The 24,997-nt window shown below is 39.5% G+C and overlaps 1 protein-coding gene across 1 annotated transcript in view; it reads right to left on the bottom strand.

Moving 5' to 3' along the window:
* Fbxl13 (F-box and leucine rich repeat protein 13) overlaps window positions 1-24,997 on the bottom strand; it is a 255,421-nt gene that overhangs the window by 184,522 nt on the left and 45,902 nt on the right. The window lies entirely within an intron of this gene.

Raw genomic sequence — 24,997 nt, 5'->3', positions numbered from 1 at the left:
AGTGGGGGGAGGGAGGCTATGGGAGGGTGCTATCTGGGAAGTGGGTGTAAAAATAAATAAATAAAAAAAATTTTAAAAACACAAATTTCATAATAACTATGTTTAGGTATCACCCAAACTTGTAATAACCCAAATATTCTTGGGACTAACTTGGGCTTTCTAGCATCGAGAGAGAATATGGTATTACAAAAGGATCAAAATTCACAGTCTGAACTACCGTTTCTCCTGCATCTGTATTGTTTTAACACCATCGTGATATTGAACATTGTAAGTCAAACCATCATAAGTCAGGGACTGCCTATGATACGTGGTCCCCATGGGAAGCAGCTAAAAAGGTACACAGGATTTTCAACACTATTTTTGCAACTTCTCATAAATCTATAATTATTTCAAAATAAAGAGCTTAAAGAGAAAAAAACAAAACAAAACAAAAAAGAATGATTTCATTAAACAACAGAGGTTTGCTTTTGAGCAAATTTTCTTTTAAATAAACGAGAGTTTGTAGAATTTTGACACAAGTATCTCCCAGAAGAATTTGTTATAAAAAGTGAATGAGCTGGTTGTGGTGGCACATGACAGGATATGCTAAAGAGGCCAATGTAGGAGGATCACAAGTTTTAGGCCAGCCTGGGCTACACCTTTGGGACCAGTGAGATGGCTTAGCAGATAGCCTCTTGTCATCAAGATGCCCTGAGTTTGATTTCCAGGACCCATACTTTGGAGAGAGAACCAATTCTCCCAAGTTGTCCTCTGACCTCCACATGCTGTGGCACACATACTCACCATCACTACCACTTAAAATAAATGCAATTTAAATTAAAAAAAAAACAAAAAACGAAGAGTCACCAAAGCTTCCTTTATTCTGTATGTGAGCTCACAATAGAGAGGCAGCCACCACAAAGCCAGAAAAACAGAACCTTGCTAAGAACAGAACCTTTTAGCACCTTGACCTTAGATGGCCTAGTTTCCAAGACTACAGAATAAATGTCAGTGTTTAAGTCTCCCAATCTGTGAAATTTTTTATAGCTTCCCAAGATGACTAAGATACTTTAGTGTAACCTACAATGTGCAATTTAATCTCTCTGATGGCCAGTTTTCTGATTTTATAACATACAGTTGATGTTCATGATAATGTTTATCATTAATCTTGACCATAGAAAACATCGTATTCAGCTGAACCAGTACTGAACACTAACTAGGTGAAACAGTCAGTAATGAAATGGACCCCAAAGGTTCGCTATAACATTTCAAAGCACTCCCAAGCTCTTACAGTGGCCAAAATTGCAAGTGAATTCTTAAATACAGTCTCAATTTAGCAGAACTCTATTTTTAATCTCTGAGAGTTATGAAAACTGGGCCTTTTGAAATGAATGCAGAGTTGCCAAAAGATCTTCAGGGAGTTTCCTAAATGTGCCTCACTCCGTTTGATCTGATGACACCGGTGGCCCTCTGGAAATGAATGTCAAGGGAGAAGGGCTATGAGTTCCGGCTGCCCTGGGGAGTTTGGAAGCTGCTATAGCTCTAGCAGTATAGGTTCCAAAGAGCTTCCAGGATGTGCTCATCAAGAGCTGCATGGGGTGGGGTAGTCTACAGCAGGCACATTACAGCCCATGAGCCAATCTTTTGCCTTTTTTTCCGAGAGAATCTCATGTAGCTTGGGTTAGCCTCACACTTGATAAGTAGCTGAGAATGACCTTGAACTCCTGAGCCTCCTTCTCTACCTTCTTCATGATACACCACAATTGACGCAAGGAAGGTTACACTTGCCTTGGTCAGGAAAAGGATACTTCTCTTATTGTTAAAAACAAAACAAAACAAAAGAAAATCCTGCCTTTTGAACCACAAAGTTTATTGTCTGTCTTAGCCTTTTTTAGAAAAAAGATTTATCAACCCCTGGTCAACAGTTAGTTGATGAGACCCAGGAAATCAAAGAGTTAATGAAAACAAAGTATCAGTGAAATATCAACTTAAGCACTGCTCTGTAGCTAAAGGCATTAGCTACCTTGGATTTTTTTTTATTTAATAACCACATGATTAGAAGAAGCATTTCATTACAGCTTTAACATATTCAGTAACACATTCCAGAGCAAGGATGCTTCTTGAAAGTGGCTGTAAATTTTTAGGTTCACAGTTGAATTAATACAGTTATACAATATTGAACTTAGTATAAACCCTATAAGACATAAAATTGAATGAGTTTTTACCCTTTAAAGAAGACCCCATTTCATTTTAAAATATGATGTTTCCTACATTTTTAATGCTACTAACACTTTGATGTTTGCATGTGTCTTTAATCTCTATGTATTTGATTTGACCCAGTTATACCATTCCTTGGCATATACCCAAAGAACTCATCCTATTGCAGAGACACTTGTACCGCCATGTTTGTTGCTGCTCTTTTCACAATAGCTAAGAGATGGAAGTAACCTACCTTCAGATTTTTTTTTAATTATGGGTATGTTGAGGGTGGGTGTGTGCATATGAGTGCAGTTACCTGTGGATGACAGAAGAGGGCATCAGATCCTTTGGAGCTTGGAGTTACAGGAGGTTGTGAAGCCACTTGATTTGGGCTCTGGGAACCAAACTGTGGCACTCTGCAAGAGCAGCAAGCACTCTTAATCACTGAGCCATCTGTCCAGCCCTGCTTTGAGAATCTATTAGGTCAAAGACTTTCTACTCTTCCTTGCTAGCAGAACCTTGATGTGGCTCAGGAACCTACTTTGTATGAACTTCAGTGGTTTTCTCACTCTATCTTCTACCTACCCAGATAGCTGTACGTGTTAAAAGCCAAGGCTACCCATGGATACCCCAACTCCAATCCAGTTTAATCCTTCCTTTCCACATTTGTAATTACTTTCTAAAGTAAGACACACAGCTCTCAATTTCCCAATTATCCTTACTTGTTTGATCTTCCCCCTGCAGGTTTCAAGCTTCTGCTGTTGGGCTACATTTCCTATATGAATGCTCATTTTCCCTCTTTCTTTTGACATACAACTTAAGCCAGCCCATCATCCCACATGTAAATTCACTTCTTACCCCCACAGACTCTACCATCATCCCTCAGTGTGACTACCTGCCAAAAATATTGAATTCATTTCTTTTTCTTACTTTAAAATCATCAAAAAAATAGGTATCTTGAATTCATAAGAATGGATTCTTGAGATTAACTGAGCAACACTTAGTTCTTGCAGAATGACCTGGCCAGTCCACACAGGGAGTGGAATTGCCTAAGAAGGAAGCATTGTAATCTGTGGTGGCCATGATGATATAATTCCATGATGCATAAATTATATTTATCTTAGAAAATATAAACTGTGACGAAGTTCTTTAAGGATGTTGAGGTTCACCTCACAAATTTCTCTCTCAGCAATATGAAAGCTGTGTCTTCTGAATATTTCCAGTGGGGGTGAGCAGGTTGAAATGATACATCTGATCTTCTAATCCCTTAAACCTTTGAATCTCTTCCTGTACATCATGCCAACAAAAGTTGACAGCTTTTTGCCTGGCGTTGGTGGTGCACGCCTTTAATCCCAGCACTTGGGAGGCAGAGGCAGGCAGATCTTTGTGAGTTTGAGGCCAGCCTGGTCTACATAGTGAGTTCCAGGACAGCTGGGGCTACAAGGAGACCCTGTCTCAAAAAAGACACACGCAAAAAAAAGTTGACAGCTTTTATTTGCTCACCGTCATCTACCTTTTTGGGTTTATTTGAGCCAGCTAACCAATTAAGAGTGTTTCCTAACTCTCTGAGCTGCAGTAATAAGTATAGAATCTCTAGATTGATTGAGCCCATGTCAACAGATTCATTCCCTTTTAACTTCATATCCTTTCTATTGTTATGCCACACTTTCAGTATCTGTAGGAATGATTTTTATACATGGACATGATCTAGACCAATGATTTTTAATGAATCCCAGCAAAACCATGTGTTCTTGTGTCTTGTTACCTTCCCACCTGATCACTTTTCCTAGGCAACCTCAATTTGGTAGTCTATCCAAAAAGATAATGAATGAACCAATGAATGAATGTTGAGTATGCTTGAGAATTAACATATCAAAGTGTTGAAAGCAAATGCACCATCTCCAATGGACACAGTGGAGTCTGGGAAGGATGTGTGACCTTGGATGAATGATATATTCTAGAACTAGGGATGAAAAGGCCAGATGGTCTGTTAAAATCAGGGTGGAAGGCCAGGCATGGTGGCACACGCCTTTAATCCCAGCACTCGGGAGGCAGAGGCAGGAGGATCTCTGTGAGTTCAAGGACAGCCTGGTCTATATAGTGAGTTCCAGGACAGCTGGGGCTACAGGGAGACCCTGTCTTAAAAAGACCCCCCCCAAAAAAAATTAGGGTGGAGCCAAGCTTGTACTTCCCAGTTTAGCTGGAGAAACCATTTTGAATAAAACTGAGTGGGGCTGGACTCAGGACTCAGTTCCAGAGACAGAGTTCCAACAGGACAATTCTATCAGCACAGTTCCAGGAGGCAGATAGTTCCCAGAGATACCTAGGGGAACAGGTATCCGCCGAGTTCCAGCCCACTATTAAAAACAACATTTAAGAGTTAGGCTTTTATTTGTTCAGGTAGTTAAAATGCCAGTGTAGTAATGCTGCAAGTATCCACTCTGTATTTCTCAGATTTATGCCTTTATAAATTACAAAAATCAATAAGTTCTTTTGGAGTATACTTTTTCATAGGTTACATGTTGTTCTTTACCTTGAGGGAGTTTTTAGGAGTGGGTGCTGGGAAGAGGCACCATTGTCTTGCACAGCACCTGCCTCAAGGCACTGCAGTTTCCTCTTGCAGTCCCCAATTAGATGGAGTGGCCACAGCCACTGGGGATGGGTTAGCTTCTCTCACTGACAAAGAAGTCTTAGAATCCAGGGCTCAGTACCTCCCAGATTCACCATCTTCCTTACAACCTCATTTCAAATTACAGGATCCTGTTCTTTCCCAATCAATGCCGCTATTTAAACAGAAACCTTGTGGAGCTGGGAGTTTACTCTGCGTTGTATGGAGATGCTGCATTTGATTTTCAGCACTCTCAATCTTGTGGCTCTGGAAAAGTCTCTCAAAGCACACACAGAAGCTCTAAGGTCATTTAACAAACAGTTCTAGAGCTGAGAATTTGAATCCCTGAGCTCTTCTGCTCTTTCAGCACTTTGTCCAGTGACACTGTGAGCAACCAGGCAACCTCACTGTTAATTACATAACCCCACTATGTATCTATATTTATCACACATCAGTTATATGTTTGAATGTATCATGTGTAGGGTCACGCATATCCTTCAATCTTACGAGTAGCTGATTTAGAACATACAGTGGAGATATTTTGCATCTCTCTACTGCCAGATCATACCGTGTACTATCTATGATTTTTTAAATAACAGAAACGGTCATTATGTCTAAAAATATCACAAAATAATTCCAGAACCAATTCAGAAAATTCATACTTAAAATTTTATTTGGAGCCACTCTTTCTATTAAAATCTGTATTCATCTGGGTTTTCCAAAGAAACAGGCCCAGTGGGATATATAGATGTAATCTCCCTATATCCTCTACTTACCTGTAACTATAGGTACATCTGTTTTCCTACAATTATATGTAAATAGATAAGCACAGATTTTGAGTGAGGAAGGGAGAATTTCATGTGATTGATTTACTTTTAAGGACTTGGCTTATGAAAATATGGAGACTAAGAAGCCCATGATTTCAGTCAGCAAGCTGAAGACTCAGTAGAGTCAATGTCATGGTTTCAGTTCAATATGAGTCTAAAAGTAGAAGACCAGTATCACAGCTCAAGACAATTCATTCATTCTTTTGTGCTGTTTTATTTTTGACAGCAATCTAATTAATTTTAAATGCTATACTTTCAAAATGAAGGAAAAGCATTGTGTGGAGATAGAATGTGTAGAGATAGAATGGGATATTATCTGCCTGTGCACTTACAGTATACAAAGTATTTTAATCCTCAGAAGACCCCTGTTATGAACTATGTAGGAAGAGGAAGGGGGCCAGCGGAAGAAGGGTAGGGAGAAGAGATGGTAATAAGGAGGTGGCTATAATCAAAGTACATTATATACATGTATGAAAATGTCATAATGAAACCTATTATTTTGTACAACTAATAAAAGCCAAAAATAAATGAAAAAAGAAGCTCTCTTATATGTCAATTATTATCTTAGTTTAAAACATAGAGCTGTAACTCCACATTATTTTCTAGTTCTATCTAGATTAAGACTGCCACATAAAGGATGAGATGCCCAATTAAACTTCTGATAAAACAATAAATTTTAGCTTAGGTGTATTCCATATATTGCACAGGACACACTTAAACTAAACAACAAATTTATATAAAATGTGGTGGCAGACACCTTTAACTGTAGCACTCAGGAGGTAGAGGCAGGCAGGCCGACTTGGTCTATTTAATAAGTTCCAGGCCAGCTGGGGCTACAGGGAGACCCTGTCTCAAAAAGACCAAAAATAAAAAATAAAATAATTCACATTTAACTGGAGATGCTATGCTTTTATTTGCTAATTCTGGCAACTCGAAGCCTAATCTTGGCTCCTTCATTGCTTATGGTAGTCTTCTCTCTCCTTCAGTTGTGCAGACAGACCCTCACTGCCTGAGACCTGATCATCCACTTTCTGATGACATGCCTGTCACCAAGATCACCACATATTGACAGTTTCTGTTCCTGTGTCACTGTGCTTTAGCTTCCCACAGAACTCCCACAAAGCCAGAACTCTTCCCTGCTTTCCACTCAGCCAGGATGTAGGTCAAGTCTAGGGACCATGCATACCACACAACACTCAGCTCTGGAAGGTGTACCTCTTCCCTACTCTGGCGGCCACTGTCCTGACTGGGCATCCCACCAGCATACAAACCACCATACATTACCCACAATACAAGAAGTAGACAGCAAACAAAGAGCAAAACCAGAGAAGTATGTCATGACTCAGGGAAAGTGAAAAAAGTTCCACAAAATTGGGAGGAGATAGGGTTTGTATTCAGTATTTCTTCAGTATGGATGAGAATGGAAATATCATGGTCATCAAGTCAATGGATTCTACAAAGCTGGAAAACAGCTAACTCACTGAATGCATAGTTCTCGGGTAGTATAGATGCATTTCATATACTTTTCCATCCTGTGGACTTAAAGTAGCACAATAAAAATACAGGCCTCATAATATGGCAAAATTTGAAATAACTCTAACTTCACTTTATATTTAGTTTTATGTCAAAATACATCTTGAATGGTTATTATTTACTATTCACAGAAAAGGGCTTACAAGATAGCTTAGCAGGTAAAGGTACTTGATGCACAAGTCTGGTGACCTGGGTTTGATCCCTGGAACCACATAAAGGTAGGAGGAGAGAGCTGGATCCACAAGATTGCCCTCTGTTCTCCACACATGTGCTGTGGCATGCATCCCCCACCATACACATAAATCATGCACACAGAATAAATGGAAAATACATTAATTTTTTAATGAACAAAAAACAGATAGTTGATAAAAGATACATAGATAGATGTTAGATAGATAGATGATAGATGATAGATAATGATAGATAGATAGATGATATAGATGATAGATAGATAGATAGATAGATAGATAGATAGATAGATAGATAACAGAAAGATGAAAGAGTAAGAAGAAAATAGTCTGGGGAGACACCACAGTTCTAATTTGAGTGACAAATTGTGCTGGATAACTTTAATTGTCAACTTGACACATCTGGGTAGAGAGAGCCTCAACTGGGAGATTGCCTCCATTGGACTGGCCTATGGCCATATCTGTGGGGTATTTTCTTGATTCCTGAGTGATATAAGAGGGCCCAGTCTACTATGGGTGGTGCCACCCCTGGGCAGGTAGTCCTGTATTGTTTAAGGAAGCAGGCTGAGCATGGACCAGGGGAGCAAGCCAGTAAGCAGCATTCCTCCATGGCCTGTACTTCAGCTCTTACCTCCAGGTTCCTGCCCTGAGTTCCTACCTTGGACTCCCACAGTGATGAACTGTAACCCGGGAGATGTACGCCAAATAAACCCTTTCCTCCCCAAGTTGGTATTAGTCAAAGTGTTTTGTCACAGCAATTGAAGACAAACTAGAATACTAGTCATATTGCCATTTACCAAAGAGGCCTGGGAATACTGTAAGAGGGATAAGTAAGTGATGTTTCAAGTTGGACATGCTAGAGGTAGATGCTGTGGTACACCAAGCATAGTCACTCAGCAAGCAGTGATTGATTAGAAATGACCCAGGGTCAAAACAGAAAGGTGGCTAGAGATCACAGATTTGAGACTCAGCAACAGCAGCCAGAGGGACCACCAGGAACTGAGGATGGAGCAAGAAGAAGAGTGCTGGTGGAAGCCGTATAAACACTATCACGAGAGGCAATGAGGATATGTCATACCCGAAGGACTCTTAAGAGAGGTGCTCTGAGAGCCGAACAAACTTAAGAGGATGCATTGTCACTGAGGCTGAGTTTCAAGAAAGATTTCATTGTGAAGAAGGTGTCAACATGTCAGATCACAGAAAGATCACTGAAGCCACAGAATGGACACTGGGTCAGTGGTGAGTCTGGCTCTTATAGCCTCAGCAGGGTAAGGCTGCTCCATGTGAATGTTTTCTCTGAAGGAGATGTAACCTGCTGGATGCTACGTGAGTCATATCATACTTGGAATATGTGTTCTAGCTCTGGACCATATTGAGTATGAAGTACTGCTTGGAGGAAGAGGATTCTGGGTAGAAGCAGGACGGAATGGACTTTAGTAATGGGATTCAAAGACAAATTAGAAAATCTTAGAAAAATGAAACAGATTAGACATTGGGAAAATCAAAACAAAGAGGGAGAGGGCAGAAACAAAGTGGTGTGCAGTCATTTAGCCACAAGTGAGCATAGCCAAGAAGACAGGGGTGCTCAGCGGGAATCAGGCCCCAAGGGTTTAGGAGTCTCAGCACGGTGCATTTTGTACTCCCTATTGTTCTGGAAAATGGCTTCTTCATTTTGCAAGCAATGTTATGAAGAGATCCTCCACAATGAAGCAAACTGGAACTCAAATGGTTTGGGCATCTCCAAACCATCTCCATGCAAGAGGCTTATCTTGAACCTGGATACCAGGGAGACACTAGAGGGTGATGCTTTCTCCGCTGATTCCCATCCCACTGATTCTAACTCGGTGTTAAGTATTAAATCTAGTGCTCACATGTTCCCATTGTCTTCTGTAGCTTTCTTTCACACTGATACTTAAAGGGAAACGTCAGGACCAGGACAAGGATGGAGTTCAGTATAAGAGCGTATGTGATGCAGGTAAGCTATTAGTTAGAGATCATCTCCCTTGCCCTCAGACGATTGTGCTGGCTCAGTGATGGATAAATACAGCCTAACCAACTCTATGAGGAGCATACACATAGGGAATTCTTAAAAGATAGCAACTAAGGGAGTGTCAGGGATGGGAACAGGAAGGGATGAGACTACACAGTGTCACGGAACAATTGAGTGATACGCAGAAGGGTCCAAAATAAAATAGTAACTGTGATTAAGTACTTCCCTGTGAGTGTGGCAGAAGGAACTGAGTACACAACATACTGAGGAGGTGCTTTTATATAAGAAACAAACTTCTAATACCTAATTCTTCCCAAAATGAAACAAGATGTTTCTCAAAGTCAACAGACTCGGCAGTACAGAAAACACCAAGCTAGATGCTGTATAAAGATTACTTTTAATGGAGACGTTTCATTCCCTTGGCTCCCTAGAAACCATTTAAAAATCCTGTGGGTCTCTGTCTCCCTCTCCTCTCCCTCTCCCTCTCCCTCTCCTTTTCTCCCCCGCACCAACTCCTCAGCAGGAGGAGCATACCTGATAGAATATTCGGAGAACCAGAACCAGGTCTGGTCTCCAACTCAGGTCCCACGCCACACTGCCCTAATCTGAATGTATGACATATACATTCTCATCTGCTCTAGAGGGAAATCTGCAGGAGTTCAGTCGAGCAGGAACTAAGGGGTAAATCTATCTGATTTGGGAACAAAAGAAAAAAACTACCAGTCTTGGTCACTACTCCTAAATCATCATCTTATATCAACTATATCTGGTACTATTTCAGTTTCCAGATTTCTACTTCTCAATTGATTCCAAACTTAGATGAGGAAGGGGGTGCTATATTGCCCCCTAAAACTTTAAGAATATCTGTGAAGATATTATCCTGGGAGAGAAGTTAAAAATATAAATGTTAAAGTTGTTCTAAATGTAGAATTCTGTGACTTTATGACTTCATGATTTTTTAAATTACTTCTAGGACTTTCTAACCTAATTAATCATTGGCAATTCAAGTTCAGTGATTCCAAAATTAAATTTCTCTTCTCCCCAAACTAGCTCATTTGCTAAATATTGGTAAACACCAAAAGTATCTGAGGCCTCACATTCATGGAGATTTAATTTCTAAGTGCTAAGGGAGTTAGAAATGGCCCTATCATGATGATGCCAAATCAGTACTACTATTGATACTACACACTAGCATATGGTTTCAAGTCTCAGTGTGCCTGGTGTGACCTAGTGAGAATGCAAAGAAAAGACAGGAGCCAAGGCCAACATTTGGAGGCACCATCAGAGAGTTTAGGTGAGGTGGGATTGGGGGCCAGAAACATGATTTCAGGAAGACAGAAACAATTTCCAGAAAAAAAAGAGAACCAGAAAACATCACGGCATAAAGGATTAAAATAAAAATGTAGTCTCAGTGTGCCTGGTGTGACCTAGTGAGAATGCAAAGAAAAGACAGGAGCCAAGGCCAACATTTGGAGGCACCATCAGAGAGTTTAGGTGAGGTGGGATTGGGGGCCAGAAACATGATTTCAGGAAGACAGAAACAATTTCCAGAAAAAAAAGAGAACCAGAAAACATCACGGCATAAAGGATTAAAATAAAAATGTTGCCGGGGTTCAATTCGAACCACCCACATGGTGGCTACCAATTGTCCACAACTCCAGGTCTATAGGCTCTGATACCCTCCTCTGTCCTCTGCAGGCACTGAAGGATGTGGATGAAATTACATACATGCAGGCAAAGCACACACACACACTAAATAAAATAAATAAATAAATAAATAAATAAATAAAAAGTCAAGAACAGAATCAGAGAAGATGAAACATAAGCAATGATCATCTGAAGGTTATGCAGCCAAAGCAGATAAGATTGTCTTAAAGCAAAGACAGACCCGGGAAAAAAGGTCATTCTAGCAGATACTAAGTGCCTCTGGGGCTCTGGAAGCACACAGAAAGAGGGAGAGAACAATGGTCAGAGGTAGTCCATCTCGTATAGATCACATCCAACCTAGGTCCAAGTGAGAATAAGCCTTCAAGGGAGAAGCTGAGAGGGCCCTACATAGAGAGGGCACAGTGGGCAAAGTCACGTGGCCAGAGAGGATGCCTTGCACTTGGGTAGCAGTGTAACTCAGTGAGACCAGCGCCAAGGCTCCAATGGGGAACAATAAGAATGAGCTCAGAGCAAGTGAGGGGCTAAAACGTGAGTGGCCTCACATAGCAAGGAAACAGTGGGGAATCCAAAGGTGCTCTTTTTTATTACACTTTATTCTATGTAGGAGAATTGACAAGAGGGAGCACATGCTCGGAGGTCAGAGGACAACTTGTGAGAGTCAGTCCTCTCCTTCCATCATGTGAGTTCCAGGAATTGAACTCAGGTCATCAGGCTCGGTAACAAGTGCCTTTACTCACTGAGCCATTACATTGGCCCCAGAGGACTCTGTTAACCATGGAAGAAACAGGAACAAATGTGACACTAAAAGAGCAACTCTGGCGGGCAAATGAAAAATGGGCTGGGAAATCCAAACCAAGGGTAGATATCGAAAGACTAATTAAAGAGTTTCAATATCAGCGATAATAAGTAAGAGAGGCAATGAAGAGAAAAAGAGAAAGGGAGATTGTAGGCTAAAAGAAAAGAAAGTGCATCGAGTAGTAAAGAGAAAGCCAAAGATAATTTTCAAATTCTGGCCAACTGAGCAGATGATGGTGCCAGTCATTTAGAGGCAGGATTCAGCAGAAAGGGAGTGTTGGACAGGACACGGGAGAAAGAGAAGGACGGCGGAAGGAAATGATACACTCTGGAAAGGGTAAGTTGGCTGTGTTACTGGAACACCCAAGTAGAGACTGTTCAAAACAGCCTTTGAGTGACTCCGTGGGCAGGTGGGAGGTGGTGTCCAGAAGCTTGACAACATATAAAAGGCTGAGAAATGTTTTTGTAGGCAAGAAGTCAATTGAGCACATTTATAGAAAAGAAGGAATACATTTATAGAAAGAAATTGAAGATGATAAGCCCAGAGAAAGCACAGGAAGGAGAAGTGTTGGCAGTTCTCTCCAATTTATTGTTAACCTGCAGTGTGATCAACAGAGAATTATCTTCTGAACATGAAACATGAACTCGGGAGTTAATTCAGAAATTACTTCAATGCAAATCACAAAGTAACTGAAACAGAGTAGGTAGGCTGCTAAAATGAATTCGCATCCATCAACCATTTAAATAGAGCATTGTATGGTATGGAAAGAAAATCATTTGGCAAAACAGGAAGAATGAGTCAGGAAGGGGGTGAGTTGCTCATTAAAATCAAGAGAGAAGCTGGCTCTGCTCCTGGCTCCTTTCTTCCTGGGGCTGCCACTCCCCCGGTTGCCCTCCTCAGTGCCACCCTGTCAAGACCAGACTACCTCGCCCACCCTCCCATTTCACATGCCTTTGGCCTGGGACTCCGTTGATGCTTTGCCTCCCACACGTCCTTTCCTTTTCGTTCCTGTCCTAGTGCTCTCGTTCTTACAGAAGTCATCCCTGAGAGGTCACCCACTCTCCTCCATCTGTCTATAGTAGGGGAAGGAAGAGGGGAAAAGGTGAAAGGGAAAAAGAAGGCTTTGTAAGTCTACACTATATGTCATGTTCCTGGACATCGGATGGCTCCTCACCGCCCCTGATTAAAGGCCATTGCCTGAGTGACTGTGCAAGGATTGAACAACACATCTTTGCAAATTTATATCTTGTTATCCTCAATATAAATTCTCCTTTCCAGCCAAACTGTCCTACTTGACCACCCCTGAAATGTTTATCTCGTTTTTCTGGCTTTGTCTTTCAATTCTTTCAGTAAATAATCCTCAGAGAGACTTCCCAAACAGTCCTGTCTATGGTCACATGTCCCAGTGGCTCTTCATCTTTTCCCAGATTTTTTTCCTTATAACATTTAATTCTTGGGCTTACGGAGATGGCTCAATGGCTAGAGTGCTTGCTTTTCAAGCATGAAGACCAGAGTTCAGATCCCCAGAACCCATGTAAAATCCAAGCAGCTATGGTAGCTGCATGTAATCGCAGCACTTGAGAGGCAGAAACAGGGGGACCCCTGGCACAAGCTAGGCTAGTTATATCACCCAGATTCTGAAAGCTGCAGGTTTAGCAAGAGACCCCACCTCAATAAATAGAGTGGAGAGTGATAAAGGAAAATATCCAATGTCTACTTCAGGCCTCTACACGAACATGCACAAACATGTAAAGGCACTCCAACACATGTGTACCGACCCTCACATACGTGAACAAGCATATACCTATGCATGCACATGCAACACACATGCAAATAATTTTAATTTCTATGGCATGATTTTGTGATTGTTGACTTGTTTGCTATCAGATTCATCCTAAAATATAAATGCATAAGAGAAAAATTTCTACTTGGCTAACCCACTGCTATTTCCCAGAACCTGAAATTGGACTTGTATACTGTGGACATCCATAAATAGTTACTAATTAAATGAGAAAACTTTGATTGAGTGGTTACCTGTGACTCAGTCTCAGGTGTTAGGAGTAGAGGAGTAATATTTTTTTTAAGATGTGACACTAGAATACAAAGAGTGACATATAAACTGACACATGCAGAGAGCAAGCTCCAGCCAAGCTAACAGTGGGATGGAAGCTCTCTCCACACAGGGAGGAGTGCAGACATGGAGCCTTCCCTAGATCTTTCTCTGAATTTCCTCCTGGCATTTTCCTCTGTTGTACTGCTCATTTCTATCTCAGATTCACAGACACGCAAAGCTAGAAGTGATCCTGAATGCCATCTGGCCCACCTAATACATACTCTTTGCTAAGGATTTTCAGTCTTGAGACTGAGGTTTCAAGATGCTGACTGCCCTGTGGGAAGTCAGTGAGTTGACAGAAGCAGCAGAACCCAGTTTAAACTCCAGTCTTCCTGACTTTCCACCTAATGGTTTCCTTCAGCCTTTAACATGTTAATAGCCATGACTTTTACTGAGAAATTGCTATACACCAGACACTGGAAAAGCACTTTGTAAGACTGACTACTCCTCACAAGAGCAAATAATTTTGCCCTTCCTTGTCATCACCATCGCTTCCATCTTCATTTCTACCCTCCTTTTACAAATGAGACAGCTTTGAAATAAAAAGATTAAATAACACATCCAGGGTCTCACAACCAATGACAGAATCAGTTACCCAACTCCAAAGCACATCCCTTCGATTTCCACCCAGCAACCTTTCTCTCTGTAGTTTTTCATCTCACATAGGAGGCATCACTTTTGCAAGCAAGATTCCTGATGAAACTAATGAAGTTTCTACACTGAAAAAGTCATGAAAACTTTGGATTAAAATCATTTGTAAACTCTAGCTTGCTAGCATTACTGATTAAGGCTAGGAGTGATGAAAGTAAGGTCTGGGATAGAACAACTCCTACCAAAAATAAACTGTTCCTACAGTGATTCTGAGACGTTTTATTTCATCTGTTTTTTCACCCACAGCACAAATCAAGCCAACACACACATAGTTCCTTGATAGAGCAATGTGGTTTGGAAACTTTTATCTGGAGTTCATGAAGTACAGAGCTATGAAACCTGGACTTACTTTCTGCTTTGGTTAGTTAAGGTCAGACTGACCCAAAAGGGTTATCAAAACATGGATTTAAGAAGTCACTGAATATACTCTTTGATTTTACAATTCCAAGTAATATAATCAAACAAGCCTGGGCCATCTGGTTCTTCCACAGGATGGTGAGAGCTTTAATAGCTATCCAGGTTTTGTGGTTTTTTTCCCCAAGTGAGAAGATGAGTCAACAACACCGTAAAACCTGAAGGTACTTTTATAACCACTTTTGCAAGTCCACATACTTTATATCTTTTACAAAGAAGTCATAGCTACTTAAAGTGAAGGGTAACCATAGGGCAACACATTGTTAAACTAATCAAACAACTGCATTACTTAACTACATTATTTAGAGTTTCCAAATTTATCAACAAAAAGGCTTTTCTCTGTATTGTGTGCCAAACTACACAGAAGGGGGAAAAAGATTTGAATTTTCACCGAACATGGTCTTTGCCAACCTTCCCACTCACTAGCTCTAAATTTGGCCAGCAGTTTGACTGATAGTACTTGAGCCCTGTCCTCTGCTAACTAAGCAGCACTCCTTAAAGGGCAAAAATGGTACTGAAGAAATTATTGCAAAACAGAACCTAACTTGTTTTCATGAGTTGTTAGAACTAGACCTAAGAAATTTATATGAGTTTTTTAGGGAAGTTTAAATTGTATTTCCAAATTGTCATTCTCTATTATACCTTCAAAATATCAGCCAGTCTATATACATAAATCTGAATTCATTTTAAAACTATCAATTTAAAATGTGTATAAAGTTAAGGCTAAACTTAAATTATATGTGTATATTTTTAATATTTTGCTTATTTTCATTGTATGTGTATGAATGTATGGCTCCATGTAAGTATACCTCGTGCGTGTAGTACCCATGGGGGCCAGAAGAGGGCATTGGATTACCGCTGGAACTGGAGTTACAGTTACAAGATACCATGTGGGTTCTGAAAACCAAGCTCCAGCCCCTCAAATTAAATTTTTATCCTCAGGCTGGAGAGATGGCTCAGTGGTTAGGAGCACCGACCGCTCTTGCAGAGGACCAGGATTAGATTCCCAGCACCCACATGGTAGCTAACAACTGTCTGCAACTCCAGTTCCAGGGAATCTGAAGCCTTCTTCTGTCCTCTGACCTCTATGGGCATTGCACAACAAGGGTGTGCTTACATACATGCAGGCAAAACACTCATGCACATAAAATAAAAACAATAAACAAAATTTTATCCCAGTCATATGGGTACATGGCAGCTAACAGCTGTCTGTAACTCCAGTTCCAGGGGATCTGACAGCCTCTTCTGTCCTCCGTGGGCATTGCATGACATGGGTGCACTTACCTACTTGCAGGCAATACACACATACACATAAAATAAAAAAATAATAATAAATAATTTTTTTAAATTTATTCTCAGGTTCCCGAGAATTAGTTAGCCAGAGAAGTTGTCAAATTAAATCCTATTTTTAATAAATGGTTTTAAGATTTGACTTTGCAACTCTGCTACATGAATAAGCTTAACAAATCCAATTGTTCAAGATATTAGTGTCTGAATAATTCATTTCCAGTTTTCACTACTATATAAAATCACCTTCTTCTGACTCACACCCTCTTTCTGGCTATCTCACAAACACACACAATTAAAAATACTAAAAAATGGGCTGGAGAGATGGCTCTTATTAAGAGCACTGACTGCTTTTGCAGAGGACCCGGATTCAATTCCCAGCACCCACGTGGCAGCTACGAACCACCCTTAACTCCAGTTCCAGGGGAATCCGACGCCCTCTTCTGACCTCCGCTGTATTGCATGATGTGGGTGCACTCACGTACATGCAGGCAATACACTTGTACACCCTCTCTTTGAAATAATAAACAAATTAATTAATTAATTATTTTTTAAATTTAGTAGCTTTAAGTTATTCTTGTGGGAGTTTTTACTAACTTTTTAAGGTAGCATACAAACTGAGGGCTTTTGTTATGACATTTTTATGCACATATATGATTACTCATTTTTTTATTTATGTGTATGTGTGTGTGCTCATGTATGTATGAGCACATGCATGTGAGTGTCTGAGGAGGTTTGCAACTCCATCTCCAGGGGATTCAACTTCCTGTTCTGGCCTCTGTGTGCACATGCACATATGGCACATACACATCACACACACACACACACACACACATCAATAAAAATAAAACATAGAAAATGAAAAAGAAAAGGCAGGTGAACTGTTATTTCATTCAAAGAACCAGGAAAACTTGCCCTTGTCTCAGTTTTGTGGTTGTCTGACTTTGGAGATGTCACATAATTTCTAAACTCCTCAAATGTATCTGTTATAAAAGATGCAAGCTTAACACAAAAGCCTCTATATTCATTTATGGCTTGATCATACTAAGGTTTGAATACTCTGCATATTTCTACAAAAGTTCCTATTATATCTTCTATGCAAATGGAATGAGAGGAATTGGGATGGAAGACAATACTGTAAATAGTCATGATCCATGATGGGTGTACCTTTTTTTTTTTTTTTTTTTTTTTTTTTTTTTTTGATCTTTTTGAGACAGGGTCTCCCTGTAGCCCCAGCTGTCCTGGAACTCACTATGTAGACCAGGCTGGCCTTGAACTCACAGAGATCCACCTGCCTCTGCCTCCCGAGTGCTGGGATTAAAGGCGTGCACCACCACGCCTGGCCATAACTTTTTTTAATATGAATGAATTTAGCAAATCCTGAGTTAAGCTAATGAAGAAAAAAGAGAAGCAAAATTATAATAAATAATAATAATAAATGGTGAGAAATGAGGCATTATAATAGATATGCAAAGAATCACTAAAGATTACTATGAAAACTGTATGCTAACAAATGGGGAAATCTAGAAGAAGCAGGCAAATTTCTAGGTACATATTACCTACCAAAACTGATCAATGACTTCATAGCAACCTGAATAAGTCAGTAACATGTAATGAGATTGAATCCGTAGCAAGAATTCTCCCCGCAAAGAAAATACAATAACTAGATGTTCTCCATACTGAAATTATTAAACTTTTTAAAGAAGACCTAATATTGTTTTTCCTCCTACTATTAAGAATTTAAGGGGAGAGCACCACCAGGCATGGTGACACACACGTAATTTCAGCACTCAGGAGGCAGAGGTGGGAGTGTGACTGTAAGTTCGAGGCCAGATTGGACTACGTGGTGACCATTCACTCTGATTAAACTGGCTTTATCCCAGGAATGGATACAAAGATTTTCAACATCTGAAAGCCAATAAATCCAAAATATTACACAAACAGAATTACAGATAAAAACTATGTGCTTGTCTCAATAGGCACAGAAAACATACCTGATAAAATTCAACATCACTTCATTAGATAAGCCCTGGATAAATTATGTAAAAATGTAAGAAAGACTATATATGAGAAATCTATAGTCGACATCGTACTGAATGAGGAAAAGCTGTAAGCATTTCCCTTAAAATCAGAAACACAAAGTTGTCCACTCTCATCATTCTTTTCTAAAAAATATTTCTTCTTATTTTATGTGTATGCATGTATTGCTTGAATGTATGTAAGTGCACCCATGTTGTGCAATGCTCAAGAAGGTCAGAAGAGAGTGTGGGATCCTCTGGACCTGGAGTTACAGACAGTTGTTAGCTGCCATGTGGGTGCTGGGATTTGAACCCGGGTCTCCTGCAAGAACAGCCAGTGCTCTTAACCTCTGAGCCATCTCTCCAGCCCCATACTCTCACCACTCTCATTCAATTTAGTACTAAATTTTTAGCCAGAACAATCAGGAAAGAGAAAAAAAGTATAAGCCGGGCATGGTGGCGCACGCCTTTAATCCCAGCACTCGGGAGGCAGAGGCAGGCAGATCTCTGTGAGCTCAAGGCCAGCCTGGTCTATATAGTGAGTTCCAGGACAGCTGGGGCTACAGGGAGACCCTGTCTCAAAAAGACCAAAAAAAAAAAAAAAAAGGAAGTCAAATGATCCCTATTTGCAGGAGTTATGGTTCTATATATAGCAAAGCCTAAAGACTTCACCAAAAGACTTTGAACTGAGAAACAAATTTGGTAAAGCAGCTGTATATAAAATCAACATACAAAAATCAGTTGCTTTTCTATACATGAATAATACATTTCTTAAGAAAGAAATCACAAAAGCATCCCAGTCATAATAGCTATTAAAAAATAAATAAAGGGTAATTTTTTAAAAAATTTTTATTTAATAACCACATGATTAAAAGAAGCATTTCATTACAACAGCATTGACATATTCAAAACAATTTTCAAAGCAAAGATGCATCTCTTTCAAACTTGGCTGTAAATTTTTAGGCTCACAGTTGAATTAATATAGTTATAAAATACTGTACTCAAGTATAAACCCTATAGGGCATAAAATTAAATGAGGTTTTAACCTTTAAAAAAGATCTCCATTTCATTTTTTAAAATACTGTTTCATACAGAAAAACTCATTTTTAATGCAACTAACACTTAGATGTTAGCACATGCATCTCTAATCTCTATATATCTGATTATCACTAGTCACAGTCAGTTCCTTTCTGAGATCCTTGGCACCTGAGCATGGATAAAAAGTCATCAGGTAGATTTCAATGGTAATGTTTTTCACCTCTACTAATTAACATGAAGCAAATTTTTATGCTTCTTCCTCAAATATAACTCTTCTTTGTTGATTGATTCTTTGCGTGTATTTCATACAGAACATCCCAAACAATTCTTATTCATCTATATACCCACGTTCCAAATGGCACCCACCCATAGCCTCCCCCCTCGACACTGGAGCCCATATACTCTGTCATCCCTGTTACTGTCCACTGTGTTGTCGGTGCCCCCAGCCATTCCCCAGTGCTTTTCCATCTGCTGAGTCTAGTCAGTCTATCTAGAGTTCCTTGTTTTAGGAAGATCAGCTCTTCCTCATGTAGCAGCAATCAAATTTAATGAAGAAAATGAAAGACCTACATATAATGAACATTACAAAGTGCTGATGAAAGAAACAGAAGATCCTAAAAGATGGAAGAACTAAAAGCTTCAAACTAAAAGTTCTGCACAGCAAAGCAAGCAAAAGTAAAAAATAATCTGCAGAATGAGAAAGCCATTGTCATATAGTCTCCTGGCAGAGGGTTAATATCTAAAAAATATATAAAGAACTTAAAAACCGTAACAAAAAACAAGTAATCTAATTTTAAAATGGGGAAACAGTCTGAACAAATACATCTCAAAAGAAGAAATACAGGCTGAAAATCTTAAAAATAACTACCATTAGCCATCAGGGAAGCACAAAGAACCATAATGAGATATTAATCTTATCCCACTATCAAAAACAAAACAAAAATACCGAACACTGGTATGTAGAGAAAATGAACTCTTAAATAGTACTAGAAGGTGTATAAATTAGGACTACCACAATGGAGAAGAGTGTGAAGGTTCCTCAAAAAACTGAAAATAGAGCTACCATGTGATCCAGCTATTTCACTGAGTATAAATCTGAAGGAAATGAAATCAGCATACAAAAGAAATACCTGTATAGCTGTGTTTAGTGTGGCACTATTCACAGTCATTATGATATGGCATCAGCCTAGATGACCATCAACAGTGAAGGAATAAAGAAAATATGTTATAGATACACAACAAGATATTATTTAGCCATAAAGAATAATGAAACTGCCAGGCATGGTAGCCTATGCCTTTAATCCCAGCACTTGGGAGGCAGAGGCAGGAGGATCTCTGTGAGTTCGAGGCAAGTCTGGTCTACATAGTAAGTTCCAGGCCAGCTGGGGATACAGGAAGACCCTGTCAGAAAATGACCAAAAAACCCAGAATAATGAAACCCTATCATTTGCAGCAAGATGGATGGAACTGGAGGACATCCTGTTAAGTGAAATAAACCAGACACAGAAAAGACAAGTACAGCATGTTCTCGCATATGTAGAAACTTAAAAAGTTAATCTAAAAATGGAATACTGATCATTAGAGATGGGGTGGTGGTGAAATGGGAGGCTTTATTTGATAATACATACTACATACGTGTGGAAATATCACAATGAGCCCTATTAATATGTACAAAAAATACACTCTAATAAAATATGTTAATGCAAAATCTGGTGATAATTTTAACCATCCTAAGTGACATACCCCAGTAATTCTATATGTTTCTTATATTATGGAACAGAATTTTCTAGTGAGCTTAAAACTTCAGTTAACCTAACATATACTCTTTCCTGGTAGTTTAGTGTTTCATGGGGAAATGGGGGCAGGAAAGTTTTCATTACATTTTTACATTTTTATTCCATGCCACGGTGTGTGCCTATGGATGTCACAGGACAACTTTCAGGAGTTGGTTCTTTTCTTCTACCATGTGAATCCCAAGGATCAATTTCAGATTATCAGGCTTGGCTACAGGTGCCTTTACCTGCTGAGCTATCTCTCCAGCCCAGGGAAGTTTTTAATTTATGGAGGATACAGTGTGATAACTCAAGGCATATATTGTGTAATAATTAAATCAAAGTATTATAATTTCCATTTCCTCAAACATGTATCATTTCTTTGTATTTGGAGCCTTCAAATCCACTCCCTTTTAAATATGGATCAATGACTGGCAGTTCAAATACACTTCAGTGAGGTGATGCTGAATAGCTCCTACAATCTCCACCCAAAGTTCTCTCCTTCCCAGCAGTTACATGTGCATGACCTTGAGGCAAAGTACAACCTAAACAGCATCAGTGAAAGTCTTGACTGTGGGGTTTAAGGGAAGCTTTCTACCTTTAATAAGTGTGCTTCCCCATATTCTGCTATCCTATAAGTGAGCAGGAAGGAGGCTGGAGGTGAAGTAAGCCACACTGCAGTCATGAAACAACTAACAAGAAGGTCCTGAGCACTGTGGAGTGGGAAAAGAGACTCAGCTTCATTGGCTTTGTGGATGACCAGCTTACTGCCTTTCTCTGAACTTCACATTACATGGAATGAAGATCCTTTCTTTCTAAGTCTCACCACTGGTCATGCTTTCGTAGGTGCAGTGGTACTACATGATATATTTGAGAATTACTAGACCCAGAAGGCTGCACTTACAATATCTACTTTGGAATCCACTGAAGACTTTACAGCTATCAGCATTACAGACCATGTATATAAGTGCTTTTAAATTTTCTTCAAGTGATCTATATGGTGGTCCATAAAAAGAAAGATGACATTCTGTGGTGTAGTAGGGTAAATATAGTTAAAAATAATGCACTGTGTATATCAAAATAGTTAAAAGAGAGGATTTTGAATGTATTCACCATAAATGATAAAAGCTTAAGTAACAAATTTACTTATTTTTCTGATTTGATCATATATGAATCAAAATGTCACATTATACCACATAAAGTGAACAACAATTATGTAAAATGAAGTTTTAAACTTTTATAAGATGGTCTTTAGGGAAAATATGAAGTCTAAAGATTTTCCAAAACCTCATTTATCTCTTTCCTCTTGTTTCAGCTAGCACTAAAATGTTTTTATAATTATTAAAAGCTTGCTTTCATGCCTATTCATCAACAATCATGAACAGATTGAACTTTTATAAGCAAAACGAATGGCCTAGGGAAACATTGTTATAGATCTGACTAATCTTTCCTAACCCTGAGTTGTGTCAACATATGGTAATTTCTTGATTTATTTTCATTTTATGTGTATGAGTGTTTTTCCTGCATGTATCAGAGTGCACTATGTGCATGTAAATGCATGGAGGCCAAAAGAGGGTATCAGATCCCTGGACCTGAAGTTACAGAGCATTGTTAGCAATCATGTGGGTGCTGGGAACAGAACCTGTGTCCTCTGGAAGAAAAGTCAGTGCTCTTAGCCACTGAACCATCTCTCCATCCCATGTGGTAATTTTTTTTTTTGTCTTTTTGAGTCAGGGCTCCCTGTAGCCCCAGCTGCCTGCAATTCACTATATAAACCAGGCTGGCCTTGAACTCACAGAGATCCACCTGACTCTGACTCTGCCTCCTGAGTGCTGGGATTAAAGGTGTGCACTACCATAGCTGGCTCCATGTGGTAACCTCTTTAATGGTACATTCTTTCACTTGATAATTATTTTATATATGCCTATAAAACAGGGATCATAACTAAATAAAATACAGTGTTAGGCCTGGAGATAATGTTCAGTGCTAAAGTACTTGCCAAGTCTGAGCAGGAACCCAGGTTCAAACTACAGCAGTCTTAAAAAGCACTGGATACTGTTGCAGAGGACCTGGGTTGGATTCCCAGCAACCACATGACAGCTAATAACTGCAAACAAAAGGAAAGAAAGCATTCAGCACTACTTGCCTAAAACCATGTAGAGCAGAAGACATAGTGGTGCATACCTGCAATCCTAGCACTTGAGAGGTAGAGGCAGGAGGAGTGCCAATTGGAGGCCAGCCTGGGCTACACAAGACCCTGCTTCATAGAACCAAAAGCAAAATAAATAATAAATAAATAGCAGTCAGCCTATAATTTTGTATTTAAGAAAAATAAATTTAATGAAAGCAAAATAAAGACTTTCTTAGAGAAAGAAAAGCTTAGAAAATTCAGCAATCAGTAGATCTGTCCATCAAGAAATGTTAGAGGCTTTCATGCTGAAATAGTTCAGATGAAAACTCAGACCTAAACAAAAAGAGTCCAAAGCTGTTGTGGCTGAATGGCTAAGACTTAGAGTCGAAACCCAATGGGAACCCCCCACATAGGTAAACAAAAAGAAATCACACCCAAACTGGCCACTTTGTGGGAAAATAAAAAATACTATTTTGTTTTATTGAGACAGAATCGAGTTTCATGTATCCCAGGATGGCCTTGAATTGGCCATGGTGCTAAGGATGACCTTGAATTTCTAATTCTCCTGCCCCCACCTCCTGAGTGCTGGGATTACAGGCATGACCCACCATGCCTGCCTTCTGGGGTGCAGGGAGCGATCACACTACCAATTTAGCTACATCACTAATGCAGAAAATATAAAATATATTTTTCTGGGGTTTCAGTTTCTTTAAAAGGCAATTGAATCCCCTTCCCTGACTTTTCCTTTTCTCCTTCCCATATAGTTCAGCCCAAAAGCTATTAGATCAGCCAAGCAGAGCCAGTATCCATGCTAGGGAAACTGGTACAGAAGCCAGAGCAAGGTATCAATTCAAGTGTGGACAGATTATCTGCTCAATACAGCAGCCTGCTTTGGTTTGCAGCCAAAGAGTGGTGGCTAAGTGATCCCCAAGGAAGAAGACTGCAAAGTGGATCCAAGTAGGAAAAGGAAGGCAAACTGAGAAGGTGTGGTCTCTCGTGGAGCCCAAAGCAATCAGAGCCCAAGAAGAGGATAGCTGTCCAAAGCAAAGCCATGCCACCGAGAGGATGCAAAGATAGTAACAAGACAATCATGTCTGCGTCATCTAATGAAAGAAGGACAGCATGGATCAGCTCAATAGGAAGCCTAAAACAAGCCCAAACTGATAGATGGTCTACAATAAAGCTTGCCTAATTTTCACATCAGGCCCCAAAATTAAAGACTAAGGAATTGTCCCAAGTCAAAGGAAATCAAGGAGACATGACAACCAACTGTTCATGACATCTTGACTGGATCATTTTACTAGAACATTATTCAGACAATCAAAAAAAGCTGAATTGAATCTGAAGACCTCGGTGGTTGATTGTAGGACAATGTCCTTGCCCACAGTAAATATACCCACAAAGCACCTCTTCAGAAACGTATTCCAGTTCTGCAGGAAAAACAATTCATTGTCTGTACTAAGTCTGAGATTGTCATAAATAAAAATGTGCTAGAGAACAATAACAGTGTTTAAAGCAAATATAATTTTGAAATTGTAAAGTTATGAAATATTACATACATATTACAATAATAACTAAAAGCACAGAAGGGGAAAATAAAGACTTACTGTTGTTAGGCTCTTACATTACATGTAAAGTAGCATGAAGTTATTTGAAGGTTATCTGTGATAGCTTAAAATGCATAACATCAACCTTAGAGCAGCTGCTGATAAATAAATTAAATAAATAAATAAATAAATAAATAAATAGCTGTCAAAGGCATAAATGGCCACAGGAAAAAAACAG

This window comes from Nannospalax galili, unplaced genomic scaffold (genome assembly GCF_000622305.1).
Source record: "Nannospalax galili isolate Female #2095 unplaced genomic scaffold, S.galili_v1.0 scaffold312, whole genome shotgun sequence".
Classification (NCBI taxonomy): domain Eukaryota; kingdom Metazoa; phylum Chordata; class Mammalia; order Rodentia; family Spalacidae; genus Nannospalax; species Nannospalax galili.
Note: the sequence above shows the minus strand (reverse complement) of the source record. Positions and strands in the feature narration are given on the sequence as shown.